General features: G+C 29.2%; 1 long non-coding RNA gene across 1 annotated transcript; it reads right to left on the bottom strand.

The window, feature by feature from the left end:
- Positions 1-2279: 2279 nt before the first annotated feature.
- LOC132918332 (uncharacterized) lies at positions 2280-23553 on the bottom strand. The gene is made up of 2 exons (XR_009660452.1): positions 21736-23553; positions 2280-3225 (listed from the first exon to the last, which is right to left on the bottom strand). It is a non-coding gene; the product is annotated as an uncharacterized LOC132918332 (long non-coding RNA).
- Between the last annotated feature and the right edge of the window lie 540 nt (positions 23554-24093).

Here is a 24093-nt window from a genome sequence, read left to right as displayed (position 1 = left end):
ATATAAACCTCCGAGTACCTATTATTGTATATACCTAGATTGTATGTCCTTCTATATTATATACGTGCGTGTATAGGTATATACATTATGTATATACAGGGTGATGGTGGTGATGTACTTATCATAATCTCGCAACTCTCGGTTATGTAACGATGGTGGCGATGCGAGCCTACAATATATTTTATTATATATTTTACGGATATACATCATATTATATACGTATATAGGTATATACACATATAATGCATTACGGGTGTGTTGTGTTTAATGTTGCGAACAGGCTCAAAGCCCGGAGGCTAATACACCCAAGGATGAAATTTTTAAATTACTTTTTCGTATTAATCACGACCTTTACGGCTAAATCGTATTTTCGTATATGGTGATACGTGTCTAACCCACCGCCAAAACGCGGTAACCTGCAATGTGTGTATACGTGTTCTATACACTTATATATTATAATATAGAGTGCTATATAGATGTGACTATAGAACGTTCTAGAGGACGTCCCTACTATATAGCCAGTGCCGTTTCTCAGCATATTATTATATGTTCTGATTTATTTTGGTAATATCTTTCACACTGCGCATGCTGCACATATAGCACATATTATACATTATATAATGTATGGAATTTATTATGATATTTATCGCGGATTCAATACATTGTTTCGAATGGTTCGGTGTTATTTTTTCCATACAATATTATAATGTTAACAAATGTTGACCGTTAACCAATATTCATACTCAAAAATATTCCGTTTTACTACAGCATAGTCGCATGTCGTATATTTATATGACATAAAATATTATTTATTTCAATATTTAATAATAGAGAAATACAATTGAAAAAATATATTTATCCTATTACATGTCAAAACCGCTTTTGTCGTAATAAGCGCTAAGTGTATACTATTTTAAATTTTTCAGGATAAATTTAAAAAAAGTATTATATATTGTACAAAAAATATATAACTGTTATGTATTTATTTGTTTTAATTTTTATCTTTGTATAATACGTTTCACGGTATATGGTGATATATTAATATATTAAAATGTTTACTTGATGCTTAATTTAAAGTGGTGAACAAAATTTGAATTTATAGTTAAAACTTAATTCTTAGATCTGTACAAAATCAATAGCAAATATTTGGCGACATAATACGATATTATCGTCGCATGTATTTTCGGGAACATCACGTTCAAATTTTAACCCAGAAACCGACTGGATAGAAAAATGCCTTAAAATGTTTGTACTTTAAAGTAACACGTCCACGACGATAATGGCTCTTTTAATGATAAAAAAAAATAAATAACAACAACAGGTATTGATACGACGAGGCAAATAAGGCGTGTGGCCACACAAATCATAATGGAGAAAGAAAGAAGAACTCCTTCCTTATACAATAACCTATAACGATCCGTACGAGGTATACGGCAACAGTCTATTTAGTATTTACCGTATCAGAGGATATCGCCGTCGCGCGCGAGATGCATATAGAAATCGGCTGTCGTTGTTAATTCAACGGACGACACCGGGACACCGGGTAATGGGTATACATATTCCACCACATTTTACCTACATAATATTATTATATATAAAAAATACACTATAACACTATATATATATTTGCTTATGGATGTGCGCGCGCACACACCACAAACCGCTGTTGAAGTTTAGCGTATCGAGTCGTGTACTCGTATACCTACGACTAGCGCACGGATCGACTCGGTAAGCGCCTTCGCAACCATTTGCGTTTGATAATGTTCCTCTAATATAATGTAGAAGAACACTGCAAGAGCACGCACACGACCACTGAACGGGCAAACTCGCACCTTTGACCCCCCTCCCCGTGCCACCAGTCATAGTAGTCATTATAATGTGTTATGCGAACGCGTGCGTTATTTAACTTCATATATATATATAAGTATATAAATATATAACTAATAAAATATTATAAACGTACTGGCTGGCTTAGGTACAACTATACGGCCAGTAATCGTGGGCTATAGGATTTGGAAGCGCACGCGTATATTATATTATAGGCTCCAGAAATGAAAGTTGTAAACAACACAAACAGACCGTTATCTAAATGAAAAAAAAAAAAATACAAAACATGTTTTGATTTTGCAAAATGTGTTGGCGCCGTAAACCGGTTGCTTGGATGTATCTCGCGCGCGAGTCGTTCTATTAGAGTGCCATTTCCACGGTGATTATTATTATCGTCGTCCGTGTATGTAACGGACTCGCAACGGGATAATAATAAAAAAAAAAACAACCTATTTGGTACAAACATATTAATATGAATCTTTAATTTTCTATATTATAACACTAAAATAGCCATCGGCTATAAATTATAACAGACTGAAGGCCTATTACAAAAACATAATTTACTTATTAGTTATTTTACTTATTGTTAAACATAATGTTAAACACGGCTCTTAATTCTTCACGGTTTGTATATAGTTATGCACAACGTTTTGGAGAATCCATTTACACTGAACGCTTATAAAGTTATAAGTTATAAGGTTTTTGTTCTTACGAAGAATAAAATACAAAATATTGGACATTTTAGATTACAATACGGATGCGCTTCGTGCAATATTCTATTTTGCAATTATTGATTGTCGTCGGTTATGACCAACTATATAAAATTTCACGGATAGCGATGTTGTTTAATTACATGAAACGCTGCGGAAAATTACAATTATTATTTAGTACCCGAGCGTGTATGAGTAAACAATCATTTAACGCAAAATTGTGTCGACAATAATTATAATATGACTAATATTTATAATACAATATTAATAATATGACGCATAGGCACAACCGTGCAACACGATACGGTTGACACAAACACAATATTTTGTGTGCCTGGATAGAGGATAATAAATAATAAATATTAAATATTATACACGGGCTTACCGCGTGTGATTGCTTTTTAGGTATCGTATATATATATTGTATGTGTGTGTGTATTGAAATATTGAATTTATATGATAATAATTGTTGTATAACGAATACTCCACACGCCATTATAGTGTAAATATCGACGGGATATTTGGCTGCTGTCGTGTTAAACCCGAAGACGTTGTGTCAGAACGCATCCTGGAAGAAAATGCGGTAGCCGTTAAGTCTCGAATGAATTGTCATCGTCGTCGTTGTCATGTGTCAGTGTACTGTGACGACCCCGCCGCACAGCCGCGTCCGTTCCGACAGAGGAAGACACTGGTTTAAAAAAACAAAAATAATAATTAAAACTATACAAACAAACTAAACGCGAGTAGAATATTTTAAAATCTGTACATAATACTCGTACATGATACTATCATAGCTGTGCTGTGTATATGTACGTAATCATATATTATTTATTATAATATTTATAAATTCAAATATATATATAATAGCTTCGACGAGATTCTGAACAATTATCATTGATCATTATTATTTAACCTATTAAAACACGTGCAAAAAACTATAATTTCTTATCATCGTCCTTCTAATAGAAAGTATACATTTTTCTTGGAATCAAAATTGCAATCAAGAATTACGAAACCTACACGTAACAGTTTTTGAATGGTTTCCGAAAAATCAAAGTTATTATGACAACATTTTATGACTTTATTGCTCGTATTACTAAATACTTTAATCGAAATTTAATTCAACCAATATCAATTGAGCATAAACCCTTTTGAAACTTTGCACCGAATCAAAGCACTCATTTCAGCGAGGTCTTGACTTTTGTTATTATATAATATGAACACGATTAAACTAATTAATCGTCAAAATGTTAAAACATCTGCAATAGTGTGTGCTTAATTGAAGGTATAAAGAATAATTCTATACATCAATCACTAGTCTAGCTTCATAGAAAGCAATTATATTATATACTTCAAACATTAATACAAAGTAATATTATTTGGATTCGACTGTTTCTAATTGTTATTAACTATTACTTTCCACACTGTTCAATAATTCAGTGTTGTGGCTATTTATGATTCGTACACAATAAGCATTAAGTTTTTTATTATAATCGTGATATTATTTTACAACAACTATTTAGACAACAAAGACAAACATGCATTTTAAAGAATACGTAATTTAAATCTTGATACTAATTTCCTTATTGCCCTCGTCGAATAACCAAACAGCATCGTGCATCGTCTTTCATATAAATAATAGTTGGGGAAACAAGTTTTTTTTATTTTATTCATTGCAATTGAATTTATCAATAGTTTTTTGTTATCGTCTATACTCTATAGACTATAACGATGATAACAATTATAATGAATGTTGAAAATATAATTGTATTATTATGTTTGATTTCCTGTACTAAAAAGTTTCTTGATTTTGATGATAAATAAAAGATGACACAATTAATTAATGTAGACCCTAACGTTAGGACTATTTAACAAATGATTCTAGGCTCTGGTTAATCTATAGTAAACATTATTATTATTATTATTATTATTATTAAATAATGGTTTAGTTGATTTGATTTTATCTAGCTAACTGCAGTTTTGAATTAAAGCGATAAGTCAACTTCGAAGCATTTCTTAAACCGGGTCAAAGCCCAAAGGACATCCAGAATGTAAAATATCAGTATATATTTCTATTATCTATTAACTAAACAATTTAAATTCTATGAATATCACAAAAACATTACATTTTGTAGTTGTACAATTTTTAAGTTTTAACTAAAATAATATATTATATTATTATTAGTACTCTACTATACAAACTCTTTCTTAATTTCAGTAACTATAAAAATAGTAATAATTTTAAAACATATTATGATAGTTTGTTTTGAAAAAAACATTTATATAATGATTTTAAATTACATATTGAATTTAAATTTAATCCTGCTAATAACCCATAAAGCCATTTTTTATATCTACTAAACGTTATCAAATAATGATTAAAAACAAATAGCAACTAATCGTTTCAGTTTTCAACTAAATGTGTAAATGTGTAATGCTTGATTAGTAATGATTACAAGTATTTTTTTAAATTATCATAATTTCGGACGACATATTTATTATTTGTATTAGCTAAGTATCTTATTTATTATTTGAAATTATTTTCCATGGAGTTTGATGATTGATAAATAATAATAGTATATCGTTCTTTAGTTATCTATATTCTATGGTACTTATATATAAATTTTATTTATAGAATTCTATAATACGCATTAATGACTGGTTTTAGTGTTGAAATTTTTGAATACCTGTGGTATATTTTTTAACATGCACATTTATTACGTTTTAATTCATTATTATATAAGTACTGGATAGGTATTAAGTATATATGTATTATTATTTACGAACCATTTTATCCTTATTGGACCAAGCTAACAATACTTAAAAAGTTATGTAATATAGTTTAAATACTGAAATAATTTATTTTATAAAAATAAAAGTAACATTAAACGATTAAATAAAGTCATATAAATTGATTATGCAGTCCACATTATTGTTGTATTCAAAATTTAAACAACAAATATTGTTTTATAAAAGTTATAAAACTGTGTTGTTTAAATAATTGTATTTATGTCCTACTTTGAAATAAATATATAACGTACCTACTACCTACACACCTATTATGTAGGTATACGATCGAACATATTATCTACCATCTTCAACCAGGTACCTACTCACTAAACAGATGTTATTAATATTCGAATTCAGTGCGGCTCAAATAAAATTATACGAATGAATACGAGTACAATATAGTAAGTAACAAAAAGTCAATGTCAAACCAAGGATTTTCGAAAAATTAATACTGTTGACATCTAAACCAGTGAGTATTATTAAATAGTCGAAACTCGAGTATAATATCATAATCAAATTCCTCCAACAGGTTCATTTCCCGATTTCTCCAGCCAACACTGTAAACATGTTTGTTTCGTTGTTTACGTATTTTATTTATTATTATTTTTTTAATGTTAATACTTAAATTATATTAGGTTTTTAGTAGTATTATAATATAAACCATTAAGTATTATAAATAATTCGTCATCACAAAAAAAAAAATATTTAATTTATTAATCATCCAACAAAAAAAGTAGGTAATTTAAAATATAATGTTTAGATAATATATGTATACGTAAAATACAATTGACCAATTATATTATATACTATTCTTTGTCTATATGTATTCGTGACACAAGTTCCGTATTACGCGAGTAACGATTATCGAAACAATAGAATAGAACACACGTGAGAACTGTGTACAAACAAAAAACGTATTTCCAAATCACGTCGGTTGCACTTATAAGTTTGAAACGCGAAATATGTATGCGCGCTCGTACAGCTGTTGGACATGATACTATATCCGTACGTATTACGAGAACGGTTTCGTTACGAAAATTTACCATGTTTGAACATACTATAGCTGCTAGTTGAATAGTTAATTCATAGTATTTAGACATTTATAGTCCTAATAATTCAATAGCATTTCCAAAATGCGATTTCACAGTAACTGAGTAGATCTAATGGTAGTTCACTAGTGCTTAAAAATTAAAAACTATGAATTTGCGTATCTATCGTATAGGTACATTGTCAAATTATTTAAAGAAGTGACAAAATTCGCAAACGTTTGTTTTTTTTCTTTCTAAAGTTTCTTATTTTTTAACGAGTTCATAATGCACCATTGTCTATTGATGGAACATGGCAACATTTTATAATATTTTGTATTGAAATTTGGCAACGGCTTCGAAAAAATAATAACGCCCGAAAACCGGTCTCGTGGGGCTGCACCCAGATGACCGTCATCATAACAAAGTGTAGCTCCGTAGTTGGAAAGTAACACAAACTGGTTTACGTAGCTTAGCTGTACAAAACTATATCTATATACGTAGGTACATTTTCAAAAAAGTATTGTAAACCCACGTCGCCTAAAATGTGTTTTTTTTTTTATTTTTATTAAACCTGTACTTACCAGAGAATCCCTATTATAATATATCCGACTGTCATGAAAAAAGGCTTAATCATTTTTATTCACATAAGACGTATAGTAGATACTAGACAGTAGTAGGTATATATAATTATTCTAACAGCAATAATATTATGTATATACTGCTAAGAGACGACAAAAATCTCTAAATAAGGTTTATGGCTTTTAAGACATGACTATACTGGACGGGTTAACAATTAATATTTTTATTTAAATGAATATCGTGTGGCACCACAGATATCCGTGGCCTGGAGGGGAAAATATGTTATGGATGGCCATGAGAACGAGTTAGTTTTATCGTGAGGTTCTATAAGCGTGATCATGAGATGATGATTTCTTTTCTACCTATTATTATCGCTAGACGGTTTGAAAAATTGATTTTCAGAAATAAAAAAGCTGAAGTCCACATAGTGGGTTAAACGTGACCTTCAGTTTAAAAAAAATCTATGAAAATAATTTTTTTTTAAATGTTTTGAACGTCAAAAGTACTTATGGTAGATACTACAGTCTATAATAATATACTGGTAACTAAAGTAAATATATTGTATTAAAAATCGACTATTTTATTTTATAATTAATTATGAATTGAGTGTGTTTTATTGCAGGACTACAGCTCTTGTGAATATTTTTAATGCCTATTCTTCTCGGGGACAAAAATAAATATTTAAAAATTAATTATTTTTTACCAATAAAAATTAACCATATTTCCGATTGATTCAAGGAAAACTACATCATTATTAAGGCCGTATTTTATTATGTTTATAAAACTTTAAAATCATAGAAAAATATTTTTTGGTAAAGTATATGAACTGTGGCCATATGTTTTAATCATTTGAGATAAACACTGACAAGTTTAAATAGTTAGCTTTATTCTAAATAACCAAGTAGATACCTATATTACCTAAATTGTATACAATTTAAATATTTAAAAATTAAATAACAAGTATTATTACCCCATTACGCAATATTTTTACATTTACATTTATATGTTTCAATTCTATATAGGTTAGGTACTCAGATCATTGTAATGAGTGTATAATAAATGTGTTAAAATTTAAATTAATAAATCATTGCATACCAAAAACCATTTTTAATTATGGAAACGGACATGTTTGAACCAATTTCTAAATAACAAAACATTTATTTATGTATATTATAATTTAATAATAATTAAATATTATACCATATAATAGGACGATTTAAATAAGTTCATAATATTATTAAAAATTTCAAATTCTCTCAATTGATATATTATAATAAACCACAATAAAATAACTAAACATCGTTAAAAGTCCAATAATTTCATCAATATTTAATCTTCAAATATCTATAAAACTAAAACTAAATTGTTTAAATATCTGTATTTTTTATGTATTTAAATTTATTTGATAACAGGTAAATATGGGCAATAATATCACTTCATGTACATAAAATAAAAAATACATCACATTTTTAGTACTTACTGAAAAATGAGGATATAAAATACATTAAATTTATGAGAAGTTATAAAATTAGTATATGAAAATCATTGTAAAATACAAGTACTTTTTAATTTTAAATTCGTTTAGGAATTTCAGTAGTTTTGAAGTATAAATTTAAATTAATTAATGCAAATACGTTATATTATGCTTGATATATATGTGCTAGTATTTATAAACCATTTATTAAATACAAAATAACATTTTAATCATGAATTATGAAAGCATTATTCTTTTTTTTAAATCAATTTTTCAATTTTTTTTTTGTACACATATATTCTTCATTTATTTATTAACATATTAAGTTTTTAATTCATAATATTAATGATTTTAGATTTGTAAATACAAAGAAAAATAATCATTAATTAAAACGAAAATACGTATAATTAGTAATTGCATTCGCGTGGTCGAATATGTTAATAGGTATATAATATGGATAATTAGACATATTATAGTATATTATCACTTATCAATCATCACCCATCACTCATCGCCGCAGAAATATAATCGAGAGACCTGACAGTTGGTGGCCGCCCATGCCGGTTCGGTTTCATAGATAATATTCTATTATACATGCGGATAGAACATCCCTATATAAACATACCTAATAAATTAAGGTCTACTATTATATGGAATATTGCACAAGTTAACATGATAAATACTGGATAAATGCAGTTGTGGTTACTGTGATTTACGACACACCAAAAATTTTAATTTTAATATTTTGTAAAAACTTCAATTATCTAAAAATCATTTTTAGTTAGCTATAATAAAAAAAATATATTATAATGTCAATTTACTCCAAACCTGGTACAAAGATTGGAGAATTCAATTAAACGAGACTAAATCCACTCATTTTACATTCACTTTTAGACTAAGGAATTACCCTACAATAACCCTCAATAACCTACTTATTCCGCCCACACAAAACGCCCAGTACCTACCTAGGCCTCCACACATGGACTGTCAGCTGACCTGGGTCCACCACATCCATATCATGCTAATCGCGTTGAATAACCGATCCCGTAAACTACGTCTCTTTCTAACCTCCAAATACATCAATCTAAACGACAAAATACTCATGTATACACTTCTACTAAAACCTATATGGTCATATGGTATACAACTTTGGGGTTCAGCTAAACCATCAAATATAAAGAAAATCCAAACATTCCAATCAAAATCCCTCCGACAAATTACCAAGGCTCCCTTCTATGTTTCAAACGTTATACACTCCATAATGATGACCTCTCCATTCCAACAGTACAACACTCAAATTTATCCAACCACCGCAATCCTCTAATTTCAAACCTATCTACTTCTCAATATCACAGGTGATCCCCGAAGACGACTAAAACGCATGTGGTGCCGCAACCATCTGACTGAATAATAAAAAAAAAAACCACTACAATCCGGATGGATTTTTCAATCAAGTCAACAGTCTCTTTTTCTTCATACTCCACGTATACTTATTGTAAAAATATTTATTTACAGATTGTATAAATACAAATAAAATATATATATTATTTTGTCAAAAACTGATGATCCGTAAATATTTCCAGTTTTTGAAAAAAAATTTAATCTTTCTCTTTAATAATAAAATATATAAAAGGAATATTTTACAGATCTTCTAAAATAAAAACAAGATCCAATTTGCTACCAGAAACGGCAGAAACCTTTTATTTTGCTGAAAAAGTGCCTTCAGACATAAAAACACAAAATACATACACACTAACGCACATCATTGTATAGCCAGTACATTTATCGCTTTACTAAGTATCCAAAACAATAAACTGCAGAATGAATAAACTGCACTCTACGTTTTATATCAGGTACCTATAAAACTTGTAATAATATTCTTTATTTACGGCTTTTAAATTTTTGACACATAAAAAATATAGATACACTAAAAATTTTAAGTCTAAAATTCTTAAGACAGATTTCGTATTCAGAAACGTTTTTGAATGTTTTTAAATATTATCCTGTAATATACTGAACAAAACAAGTGATAACGCTAACAACTGCCAATAATGTGATCTAAAAAACTTTAAAAACACGCTTTTTTATAAATCTAGATCAAAATAATTTCCCTTTGCATAAATTATAGCTATTTTACGAGTATAGAACCATGAGTAGCATAAATCTTTGTTTGGAACTTCAAAAATGTTTTTATTGTGTGGGTTAATGTTTATATTCCGAGCATTAAATAGTTTATGAAAATATTCCAAAAATTATTTATCCGCACGTAAAACAAATTACAACGTTTCAACTTTCAGATAATATCATGACGTCGACCCACGGAGAGGCATTGTATTTTGCCCGTCATCGATGCCTAGATACCTACACAAAATATATTTATATGTAATATATATATTATAATAGTATTTTATATTTTTATTTGATGTACCGATACAACATCACATAACAATAGGATGGGGGGAGGGTACCTTTGCTACCTAATAATATTTCGATTTTACTATAGAAACAAATAGAAGACGATAAAAAAATGTACCGTATATATTTTTAGAAAATTCATTAATATTCAAGAACTATACTTAACTAAAACCAAAACTAGGTATATAAATACTTATAGAATTTCGCCTTGATAATAAACAATAATTTAATACAAATAATAATTCACTTGCACTATATTCATAGCTTATGTAAAAAATAAATCTGATGATTAATAAATATTATAAACAATTGTACCTATGTTAAATCATTTAAAAATTTAAATAATAAATATATAAAAATGAATTATGTACATTTTACTTATGTACTAATCGGTAAAAATAGTATGATCCTATACAGTGCCTACTACCTATACATCATTCAAAAGTTGTAAAATAGTAAAAAAAAAATTGAGCCAGAATAGGTAAAATACGACTATTTACATTCTAAATCATTTCAAAAGTAATCTTTCTAAAATAACTTTATAATAATATGTTCAATCTAAAATAGAGTAATTAATACAATTTATAGAAATCTTAAATAACATTTCTACCACAGGGGAAGTATTAATAACAAAGATTACAATTCTGGACAAAATAATGAAACTAATTATTCCTTAATCTTTTATAAATTTATAATATTTGAATTATAGGATATAAAATTATTTATCTAATACATTATGGCCAACAGCTCATACATTTATTAATTACTGTTCATTGCACAAACGACTAAAATATAAATTGGTATACTCGTATTTTTAAATTGTAATTTTTAATTTATACCTATTAATAGTTTATTAATATTATAAAAATTATTATTTTATCAGAACTAATTTACATAGCTGATTTAGATGTATATAGTTACACATATTTGAGTAGGAAAGTACATAAATTGATAATAAATTAATAACAAAACAGTTCATTATAGTAGAACAGTACAAAATAAACACAAAATACAATCATTTAAAACACAAATTAAATGTTAAATAGTTTATTTTAAATACCACGCACAAACGTTACATAAATTATTTAAAATATAATAGCATTTTACATGAAATTCCCATATTTAAGGAGTTAATATATCATAATACCTAACCATGAGATATGTAGAAAATGTTTTCATTCGCTCAGAGACACTGCAGTGACCGCACAGTAAAAGCAAATAAAAATTCATCCCCATCTAACCTTTAACAATGTCAGAAAACCCCATTAAATTTTCAATCTTTGTATGTATATAATATATTATTATTATCATCGTTTCTTTAACGTACTATAAGGTTATGAGCAGTTTCACTATAAAAATAATAATGTATATCCCCAACATAAATCGTTTAAATTCGCCCTAAAACAAATTTTCTCCTCGAAGTACCTTATGAAAATGTGAATACATACTGTCACATGCACACACACACACACACACACACACATACACACAAGGTATTATGTATAATATAAATGATTTCATTGTTAGTATGTGCGTAATAAAATCACAAAATATATACTATACATATATATATATACATGCGAGCAGACCATAAGAGTATTTTACGACCAAAGAATATAATCTGCGACGGCAATAAAATGTTTGTTTATTGTTCGTTTGATAAGAATACGTTAAAATATGCGTACATTGGCGGTTTATCGCGTATTTTTAGGACATTATATATATTTATACAATAGAGTAGTGTCGTGGACACATTTTTTTTAGTGGGTAGTCCATATGCATCTAAACTGTAGTCTAAACAGAATTTTGTTCGTACTTATATCCTATTGTGTGATAAAAAAAAAAATTTAAACATTTTGGAGTGAGGCCCAGTGGTAAGTTTTGTATCATATTACTATTTTACAAATAAATACAGAACAAGACTCAAAACACAAAAGTTAGAAGAGAGTCAAACAATGAAAATCGGACTCAAGTAGTCAAGTGTCGTACCGCAATTTCAGTGGTTTGACAAGAAAAATATCTATTATTTCAAATAAATAGATAAAAAAAATAATAACCGTCCCATCATACATCCATCAAGTTAGCAACGGACGTCACGCGTCGGCACTTAATGCTACAATCTCAAAACACACATCCATATTTTTCTACGTTTTACCACACTATTTCAGAATTTGCTACTTGCTTGTTTTTGCTATACATACCGGAAACAAACATCAGTAACGCCGGACTTCGTTCAAACGTCTAGAAATGGATATACAAATTTTTTTACGAAATTTATACAGTCCTATTTTTTGGATATAGACAAATTCCTAGCATTAGACATTTTGATTAAAATTGGTAACAAAATATCGTATTTATTTTCAACGTGAAGGCTAAAACGGCGGAGGAACGAGAGATAACAATATTGTGAACATCTGAACCTATTTTACTTCACTTACTTTACAACTTTACTTAAACTTTTATATGTTGTGTTTAATTTTTGAGTACATTGTTATGTTGTTTTCTGGAAATTTTTTACATTATAATTTAAATATACAGTGATAATTCAATAATCGATATTATAAAGTACAATAAGTAATATAGTTTTATTAATAGCCAATTGATAAGTTTTGTTTTGAATATACTTATGCTCTATAATAAAGTATTTATATATTTATCAGTCTGAGTTCAGTTGGATTGTTAGATATTTACAATTATTGATATATTGTATACTAATAGATTAAAAATAAACTGTTTTTAATGAAGGCATAATATTATATTGCCTTAATGTGAATTGTGACTACTGACTAAGTAATAAGTATTTATTTTTTATTTGAGTATTTTTTGGTTTACCCTAGTAATGTCTTTGAAAAATTAGTTTTGCAACCACAAATTAAAAATTATTTTTATTTTTAAAAAACAGTAAAAAAAAATTGTAATATAATATTACGCATAAATCATAAGATTTACATCAGTTCAAATAGTTCAATGTTCGCAATGGTAAACAAAGCCATATCATTTAAATTGTTAGTATGGTCTAATCATAGACCAAATGTTGGGTTAAAGTGTTAACTAAGTTTCTAACGTTTACATCAATTCATCAATTTCGTGTATACAGACACAGTCGTGTATAATATTGAAAACAAATGATATACCTATACCGCAGCATTACATCAGTGATTATTTAGGTATGAGTATTTTATCACCATTTAACCCCAAATCCGTATTACTAACGTTAAAATCATTATATGATTTATGAAACATGGCAAATGTGTGTTCAAGACGAACGTCAATTTCATTTTACACGTCACGTGAACGTGAGTAGTACAAACCCTTCTTACACATAATATTCTTTTTCATGATAAATAAAAGGTAACGAAAAAAGTCAAACACTAGTTGTTGATATTAAAATATTAAATATATATAGTATAAATTTACATAGACCTAAAACATCTTACTATCTCAAAATAATCACTTTAGATAGCAACAATAGTCGATCACAATGTTGACAGCCTATAGATAAGCGATAAGCATATAAATATAGTTACAAACTACAATTCAAAATGTTTATACTTTAAAAGGATTTCAGGACTAAGAACCAGTGGTGTATTTAAAAAGGGGGATTAATGAACAATATATAATAGGAGATGAATCTCCTAACCACATACCAATTTTTTTAAATATTTTTCAACTTCAGAAATGTATGTTCATAAATGAGTATTTCTATTTTATAATAGTATAAAACAGAAAAAACACGTTGCAATATATTCGGGAACAACGATTTTGACGACGAGTGACTACGTCAATAACTGCAATAATAATTATATGAGTTTTGTTTATGTTTAAACTATATATTAGTATGTAAAATTAATATAGTCAAATAGGCACTATAATAATTATATAATAGCTATTAGTTCTAGTAGTCTAGCTAGAGACGCTAGCCCAACTAATCGATCAATCACGCACGGGTGGAATATCCAATTTACAGATAATTATAATACCGATAGCAGCCAATTAAAAAAATTAGCATATCATAATGGCATCAAACGAAGTCATTGATAAACTAAATACGTAAGTCTCAAAATTAGATTTTGTGTACTAGATTTAAAGTTGTAAATATATTAATAATAATATATTATAATATTTACCACATAATAATATATTAATATATAATATTTGGTTTTGTACTAGCAAAATATTTAATCTTTCCTAACGTGCTTAATCTATCATGATTTTGACAACGTTGATGATGTTAATAATTTGTTATAACTTATAATTTAAGGAAACTTATAGGGGTGAGCAGAGCAGAGCGATATCGAGTTATATAATGACCACTGGATAAATTCACATCCCCTTCCCTCCCCCCCACCAAAACCTAAACACGCCACTGTTTTACCTTTACAAAATACTGATGCAACCGTCATGTTTATTTGTCATATACTTTTATACAGTTGTATAAACACAGAACCCTGAACAGTTGGACGTGTACTTTTAGTTTTAATTTTCTGTATAAGAGTGTTACACTTAGGAGTGTTTTATATTCGGCCAGAGCCAGATTTTTTTTTAGAATACGCCACTCCACATGTCGAGAGAAGTATTTATGATTATTTCCACCACCGTTCCTTTAACCCTAAAATTGATAGCTTTCGAAAAACTGACGAGTGAGATATTTTTAGACACCCAAGCAACATAATATTACTATATTACAGTTTCACTTAATGAAATTATACAACGACTCATATAATGTCTGTAATAATATAATATAGTATATGGAATAATGCATATTATAATCATTTATATGTATAAAACCATAAAATTACAACAACAAAAAATGTGATTAAGGTAAAAAGAACTGAAATTGTAACAACAGGATCAAAATACCTGCAAGGCTGCAAATTATCATTTACTATACGATTGATGATTTTAATAATATAATAATATGTTTAAACAATATTTTTAATTTTTATGTAACTCAAATGTTAAATTATGATATGGTATGGTATACGTATATTTATGGTATTTGTTCGACGTACTTGTCCTTACTCCTTAGGTGGCTTTGTTTCCCCGATATGTTTTTCTAGAGCGTCAACATTTGTCCAGGAGATGGTGGCGACTCTACATGTTCGCCTGTTCCACCGTCTAACGCTACAGACGAAACTTAAATCATTTTGTCATTTATGAAAATAGTATAGAAAATGAATTAATTCCTTTTATACCGACGGTCATAATAAATATTATACTATTATAGTTTGAGCCATTTGAGGCTACTTTTATGAGAATGTCAGCTCTTAGGTCGTACTATCAAGTTATCTCTCTGGCCCAAGCACAAAATAAACATTCACGCAAAATCACTTTTTTTTTTAATAATCTTGAAATTATTGATCACCCTTTACAAAAATCGAAGCAAATAATATTTTTGACATATTGATTTGTTTAAAAATGTTCTTGAAATAATTTAATATCCATTTATTTTACATTCATAATTTTTTTTTCGAATTTAAAGTCAAATAATAATAAAATATTAAGCCGGTAAGTCAAACCCTCAAAATATAATCCTCAATAATTTTTGTAAAAGGCGATTTTATATTAATGCGTCTTATCCATCATATTACGCATAATTCTTTGTTTGAGACAGAAAACATATTATGCTGACATACTCTTAAGAGATTTGTACCAATGAATCTTCAAATTCTTATTCTATAATAATTTTGATCAGCAAATACAGGTTTAGATACGCTTCAAACGCCAAAGTCGATTGCGCATACAAATACTGCCCGCAATAAAAACAAAACCTTATATATTTTACTCTTTTTGGTACATAAGTATTATATATTATAAATACTGAAATACTAAAAATTATTATACTATTACATATATTTAAACTTTGTTATGATGCGTAGTCGTGCGTGTTCGAAAATTTTCACAAAGGCATTTGGTTAGATTTTTTTCCAACGGCACTAAACTCACGTTCGTATTTGTCGACTGTCTTGTTTTTACGTAACCGTCTCGACTTCTGTAAAAAAAAACGCGTTCTCAAACAATATTCCTTACCATCGTGTAATACGCATTCAATGTGATAAGAAACCTAAAAATTGTCTTCGCAGACGATAATTTGTCTTTATAGACTTCGTTCGCCAGTAGCGTAATTATTATGGTGGGAAGGAGAGGAGTTGACTGGGATAGATACCCGATGAGGTTTTTTTTTTGTTAACGCCATTTTATATCACAACAATTATAATTAATTTATATATATTTTTCTACCAGCAATTTATATTTTAATAACTTTTTATACGTCCAATATATGAACATTATTTTTTACAAATGTCATACTCATAAATCATAATATATTAATATTATCTAATAAACAATAATATTATTACTTTACATGGAGCACACAGACTTACACATTATTTAGAATTCTCATAAATCGTAATTCATAATATAATATAAAATTAAAATATAAAAAAAATTATTATATATTTTCCAGATAATATTGTAAATTTCAAATTTAATAATAGATCAATTCACTCTAATATTAAACATAACATTATTAAATACAGTATTCAGAAAATATAATTTGCAATATTATGTCTTATGTGTTTAAAATACTGAGACAACGCGTGCAAGTTTAAGCGTTGTCTTAAAATATAATATTATTATTCATTAATATAACGATATGATTAATAGATTATGTATTATGTCTGTAGATCAATGACGTTTTTAACAAGTAACAACATAAAAAAAATAACTCTAAATGATAACTTGTGGTAAGAACGCAATACTCGATACCTAAATGGCTATAAATGCCTTGTCTCAGTATAAATAAAAGCAAATTTGTGTTCTGTAGAACCAATGTTGTGTTATTAAATGTAATATTACACTATTACAGTGAACTGTGAATTGAACTATATGTATTATAAAATCTAAAGAGTAAAGACGATGTGTCTGTCGAGTCTGTGTTTAATGTTTTTTTATAACTGTTTTACGATATTATAATTTTGAAGAGAGTTAAACATTTTTAAATTTCAATAATTCATATTTTTATTTTACTCACAACTCGATTAAAAAATAATACTAAAACAACGCATATGGGTGTGACGACCACCGAATCATAATGTAATCATATTAAATGTACATTAAAGAAAATTTAAAAACTGAAAAGATAACAATAGTAAAACAACAGTTGATTTCATAAAATCTTTATCCAAATTTTGAGTAAGTCCAATAAAACACTTGACCAACCAATTTATCTACCCGTTAAATATCCAAAATATTTTTTTATATACAGTGTATGGTACAACAATTAGCTTTAACAGTCACTATAACAGTGTAACACTGACACACTGTAGTACACTAAAAGTAACTAATACTAGGCATTATGTAGTGTACAAACGGTATACGCGGCATTGACATGAACAAATTATCGGAAACGACGCTCAGCGGATATGAGGTTAAGTTGAAGACGTTGGGTTATAAATTATAATAGGTGTATACGATATTTTTGAATATATATTATTTATACTATTATAAACGCATATGCTAGGAGAAAAATCACGAACAAAGAAATCACCACAACAGCTGTTGTGAGTTTACAGTGTGAGTTTACGATAGGGTTTTTTTTTTATTTTTATTTTTTTTTTTTTGGCACGAATCCATTGACCGTGACTTTAAGCCGACGGAACGGCCCGAACCAAACCACAACGGCCGCGCACTTCTACCACCAGCAACGCGATGATAATATTATATAATATTATATAGTCGTTAGTCGTGGAAAACAACAATTTAAAAATATTTTATGTATGATAGCATCTAACACGGGTTCTCTAAAATGTTGTACAATAGTACACATCAACAAACAAACTTAGTCGTAGAGACCGTAGTTTTATAATAAATGACAATTGTGTATTTGTTAAGCACTATAACAATAACAGCTTTTATGAGAAAATCGTACATTACTACATTAGTGATAATTTATAATATATTATTTTTCTATTTCTTCAAACTTCAAAGAGATTTTTGTTAACGTCGACGGCGTATGAAATATATAGTTATAAAATATATAGCAATTTTTTTTGCTTTTTTTAAAAAAATATTAAATCATAATTATAGAAATTCTTCACTGAGTTAGCTCGTAATAATAAACTAATTTAGTAATTTGAGAAATTTTAAAGGTGTGATAAGTATTACTTAATTTATTAGTAAGCATTTGTTAAGAAAGCCGGAAAATGCATAAACAGAAGAAGCGCATAACAGATAAGGAGGTCCTTTGCAATTTTCCCTTTTTCCGGTGTCCTGACAGATTTCGTCCTGGGTTTTATTAAATGGTGAAGTGGTAAGAGGATTTTTATAACTGACAGAATCCTAGGTAGATTAGGTTAGAATTATTATAATTTGAAAAAGCTGCAATTAATTTCAATGTTTTGTTATCAGTTTTTGTGAAACGATTCTGAGACATGTCATAATACATAGACGTGGTGTGGATGATACCTTTACCGACGCCTGTAATCCAACTTATATTTTTACTTAATTTATCATGAATAGTATAAATTACAATGTTAAATTAAAATTAATTATAACCAAATCGTTGTGAAACAGATAATAATTATGTCAACGCGCGGGCAAATCACGACGGCGCGGCGCGTCATCTGCACGGTTACACATAACCAGTAAGTCACCTTTAATGGTTTAACGTGATCAATTATCTCCGATAATACTTAAAAAAAACTGTATAAAAATAATATTCGCTCGTCATTTATCTCATCATTATAATATCCAGTAAAGACTATAAACGTACAACATACACACGCGAGATGTGTCCCTAGAAACGAATTTCAAATAGGACTGCGGTGGCGGGTCATCGATCGATGTTACGATGAACGCACGCACACATGCATGATGTAGGCGGTGTACAAGCTTGGATATAATTTATTCTGACTATGAAATTGTACACAATTTTAGTAAAAATTATATTATGTTATTAGGAGGTGGAAAATGATAATAGTCATCGCCAATTCGCCATTATATAATCTGTGGACAGAATGTATATGCGTGATTTTTACCATTGTTTAAAATATACTTAATATTTTAATATTAATCTTATAAATATTTTATAATTTTATCAATATTTTGTATACCTACAATAATATTAGGGGAGGTGTTTTAGATGTCTTTGTTTATTCTATACGATATATTAATATTATTATGTTCTATAATTCTTATTAGATTTTATAATATAAACATAAATAATAACTACAGACTTTTATATGTAGTATAGTTTTTTACACATTATGTAAAACATAATTTATCAAAAATGATACATGAAATTTGTCTTGGGGGGTAATACAAATGTGTGGTTTGATAATATTTCATTTTCCCACTTCGATGAAGGAAAAACCTCAAAAAAAGAGAGGACAGCAGATTGTATATATTATCAAGACAATTGAGATGATTCAAAAAAAAAAAAGTTAAAAACACCATTACGGATCGCGCCGTCTGATCCACATTTACATGCACTCCAATTGAGGCTAAGTAGTTTTAATATATACATATTGCATGTTTGCTTGGTTTAATATTGAATGCGTACACACACATTATACACGTGTGCGTGCACTGGTACAGTGTCAGTGCTTACATCTGTGAGACGTTCCACAAAGGCCCTACATGAATTTTACATAGCACTCCACTTTCAAAAATTGACGCGTGCATGATGATTTTAAATATGAATTCATAAATTAATATTTACATTAATAAAAACATCATCTATAGCATAGATTCTATAATAAATTATTAGTTTTAATTTGAGCGCATTACCACAACCGTAATTTCACAAAACCATTCATCGAAGCTTAAGATCAGACAGTGGTGTTGGTCTATTATGTTGTAAATTGTAAAATATGTTATATTTTAAAATGCAATAATCAATAATCGAATTTAAAATTTCAAAAAAAGATTCTGAGAAACTGTGAGTAAAATAAATTATGCTCTTGCTGACATTTCTGCCAGCAAATTCTACACTTAGAAATTGTATTATAAAATTTAAAAAAATGATGACTTCAAAAGTTTAAATCGTCTTTTAGATTAGATAACTAATATTTATTATCCCTTATTGATGCCAAGCGGAATCCCGCGTGAAATGTTTTGAACACAAATTCTACCCGATAAGGATTTTACAAAATAAAAAATAATTAAGCTGAATTATTTATTGTAATTAGTGTTGTAAATTTGTAATACTTTATACTAATACTAGAATCTTTAATTGCCGATATATGTATAATAGTACTATAAATAATTGCACTTAAGTCAAGTTCTCCTCCGAGTTGTTGGTCCAAGTCAGACAAATAATCGCAATCATAAATCATAATGCCAACGAAACAGCAACGTGTTCGATCATTATCACGAACAAACATTTATACATGTAACATATTTGGTGTTCACGGAATTCAATACGATAAACCGTATTCTAATAATTTATATTATCATATTATTATTATACAGGTTTATTAGATCAACGGCCGTTTCTGACGATTGAACTCGTGAAGAACAAGACGTATACATGTACAACTGCTAACGCCGTAGAGAAAAATAAGCCTTAAATCGGCAATCAACAATGGTTTTCTATAAAAACGATCAAAAAAAAAAAAAACGGCGAAAGTCCAGCGAGCGCCACAGTAGGTGGTGACCCATCGGCCCGCGGAAGAGAGATATCGTTAAATGTTGTGCATAATACATTCATATATATATACATATATATAGTTTATTGGATATTTGTATCACACGTGTGTATGTGTGTGTGTGAACTCGTTGCACCGCTGCCAGAGGCCGACGACGACCTGTACGTATCGCGATTCGCGCGGCAAGCTGCAGGCCCGCAAATATGTCGACTACTGTCGGAAATACATATTATATTATTATTATTATGTGCATAATAATGTACCTGCGGGCTGCGGCGGGTGAAAGGCAACAACTTCTTGAGACCATAAAATTGTAATATTCTCATTTCTCGATAATATATTATTATGAACGCGTCACTTAGTCGATCGATTTCATCCGAGAAGACGCCACGCGCGGTTATTAATAAAAACGATGATAATATTATTACTCATTAGCCATTATTGTAGTTATTTTACTACGAGGAATGGTATATTTAATTTGTTGTTATTATTAACATCTCATTGTCATCGTTGTCGCTGTCGTCGCTGATAATACAACTATACAACAATACCATCGCGGATTTACGACGACTACATACGCACAGTCGTAAACTCGGTGCGCTTTATTTATAGACATTCTAATAACGCACTCTCGTTCTCGCGGACCGGACGGGACGCAGTCTTATCTGTACGGCTATATCGTATTAAAATGTGTTGCGACGTTTGCAATTGAACGAGAAAAAGGCACCGAATATACGTTTAAAAATAATATCGTACGCGCGTGTGAAACAAATATTATTTATGGCAATAGCGCTGTGTGCAAAATACGAGGAAAACCTTAATTGAACAACGCGAAACATAGGCCAGCCGGTGTGTGACCCTCGATGGCGCTTAGGTGTGGAGGAGAAGCAGTCGACGGACGACGAGGAAATTCGTTTGCTCCATCAAGCTTTGTCCGGTGTCGACTGTCAGGTTCCCGTCCGTCTGAAACGATTTCCGAACCACTCGTCGGGGTGTAGGGATGTTTATCGGTCTATCGAGTCAATTTCAAATGTCAGCTACAATAGGTATAAAAATAAAGTGGAATTTTTGGACGATACCATATAAAAAACGCCACTGAACTAGTGGAGGTCAAACCACCAAAAACGTCGTCGATTTTGTATTGTCACTCGCCGACCGTAAAGTGAATAATAAAATTCGGTAAATCTCCAATAAATGGAGCCAGCGCCCTCGTCCGCTGATGTCGTGTACTTTGATGTTTTATCGTTGTACACGTAATGCGCAGTTGAAATGGTTCGTCGACAAAATACAACTTTTTATTTTATTCGTCTACTATGGAGATGCCCGTGGTGGTCGGGGGAGCTATTAAAAAACTTGAAACAATTAGGATGAGCTCTCATACGGACTCTTTGCACGTCGGCAATAATCAGCACATGTTGTTATTATTATTGTACACAAAGCCGATTTTAGATTCGTCGAATAGATACGAGTTTAACAACAATAACACACTGTTATCACAGGATAATATTAAATTATTATCTTACTGCTGCCCATTATTATTTATTTCGACTTAGGAATGCGGGTTGTTTAATGTTGTTATTTTTCATTTTTGTAATCCTGGTTTAATCGCGGTTCTGTAAACGGAAAGTTATCAGTACATAGTTTATTAATGCATCAATAACAATTGCTTCTGACATTTAATGATTAGTACCATACTACCAAAATAACTGACGAAAGGCACAATATGATCCGCAGCAAATGTACAGTTGTTATTTTCTGCGCTTAAACAGACAAACAATTTTCAAAAATGGAGTTAGAAGCGCTCTATTTTTCTGGTCTCTGGCAGTGGCTTCATTCGGGGAGGGGTATCAAAAAAAACCATTGTCTTTGTATGAAAACTGCTGACAGACCGATGGACCGGTACTAGGTACACACTATACTGTACCTTACCGAGATTTGAAAATTTATATTCGAGCATGTACAATGTACAATATCATAATCCCATAAAATGTTAACGCTAAAATTACATTTATTAAATCCATTGCTATATAGTATACAGTATGAACTGACATAATACAAATACTAAATAGTAAATACAAAATAACCACTATACCCTTTATATTTAACGTTGATTTATAAAAACCTCTGGTTTTATTTAATATTTTTTATTTTTTTAATTACTATAGTCGTATTTTAGTATTTAGTATTATAATTCAATGTGTACGGGTGCTCCACAGAAAATAAAAAAAATTACGTCTCCGAAATAAATACTGTATTAATTTAGGTCCCCATATCTTTTTTGCAAATAATTTAGGTGATTTATCAATTACGACACACATTAAAATATGTAAAATATTAATTGTATAGTATTGAAATAAAAAATGTAAGTAGAAATAAAGCATACGGATGGGTTTTCTATGATTTTCTAGTGTTGTAGGTCCATCAAAATGTTTGCCCCTAAATAAATACACGGAAACCCATTACACAACACAATATTGGTTCAGCAAGAGGTGCCATGTTTCACGTACGTAAGACAGAGAAAACAAAATGTAATGCTTTGACTACCTCTTCTCTTAATAGTTAATATTATCCTAATTCGTGGTAGGTATCACACATTAATTGGTTATTTTCTTTTTAATTTT

Source organism: Rhopalosiphum padi, chromosome 1, assembly GCF_020882245.1.
Source record: "Rhopalosiphum padi isolate XX-2018 chromosome 1, ASM2088224v1, whole genome shotgun sequence".
Classification (NCBI taxonomy): Eukaryota; Metazoa; Arthropoda; class Insecta; order Hemiptera; family Aphididae; genus Rhopalosiphum; species Rhopalosiphum padi.
Note: the sequence above shows the minus strand (reverse complement) of the source record. Positions and strands in the feature narration are given on the sequence as shown.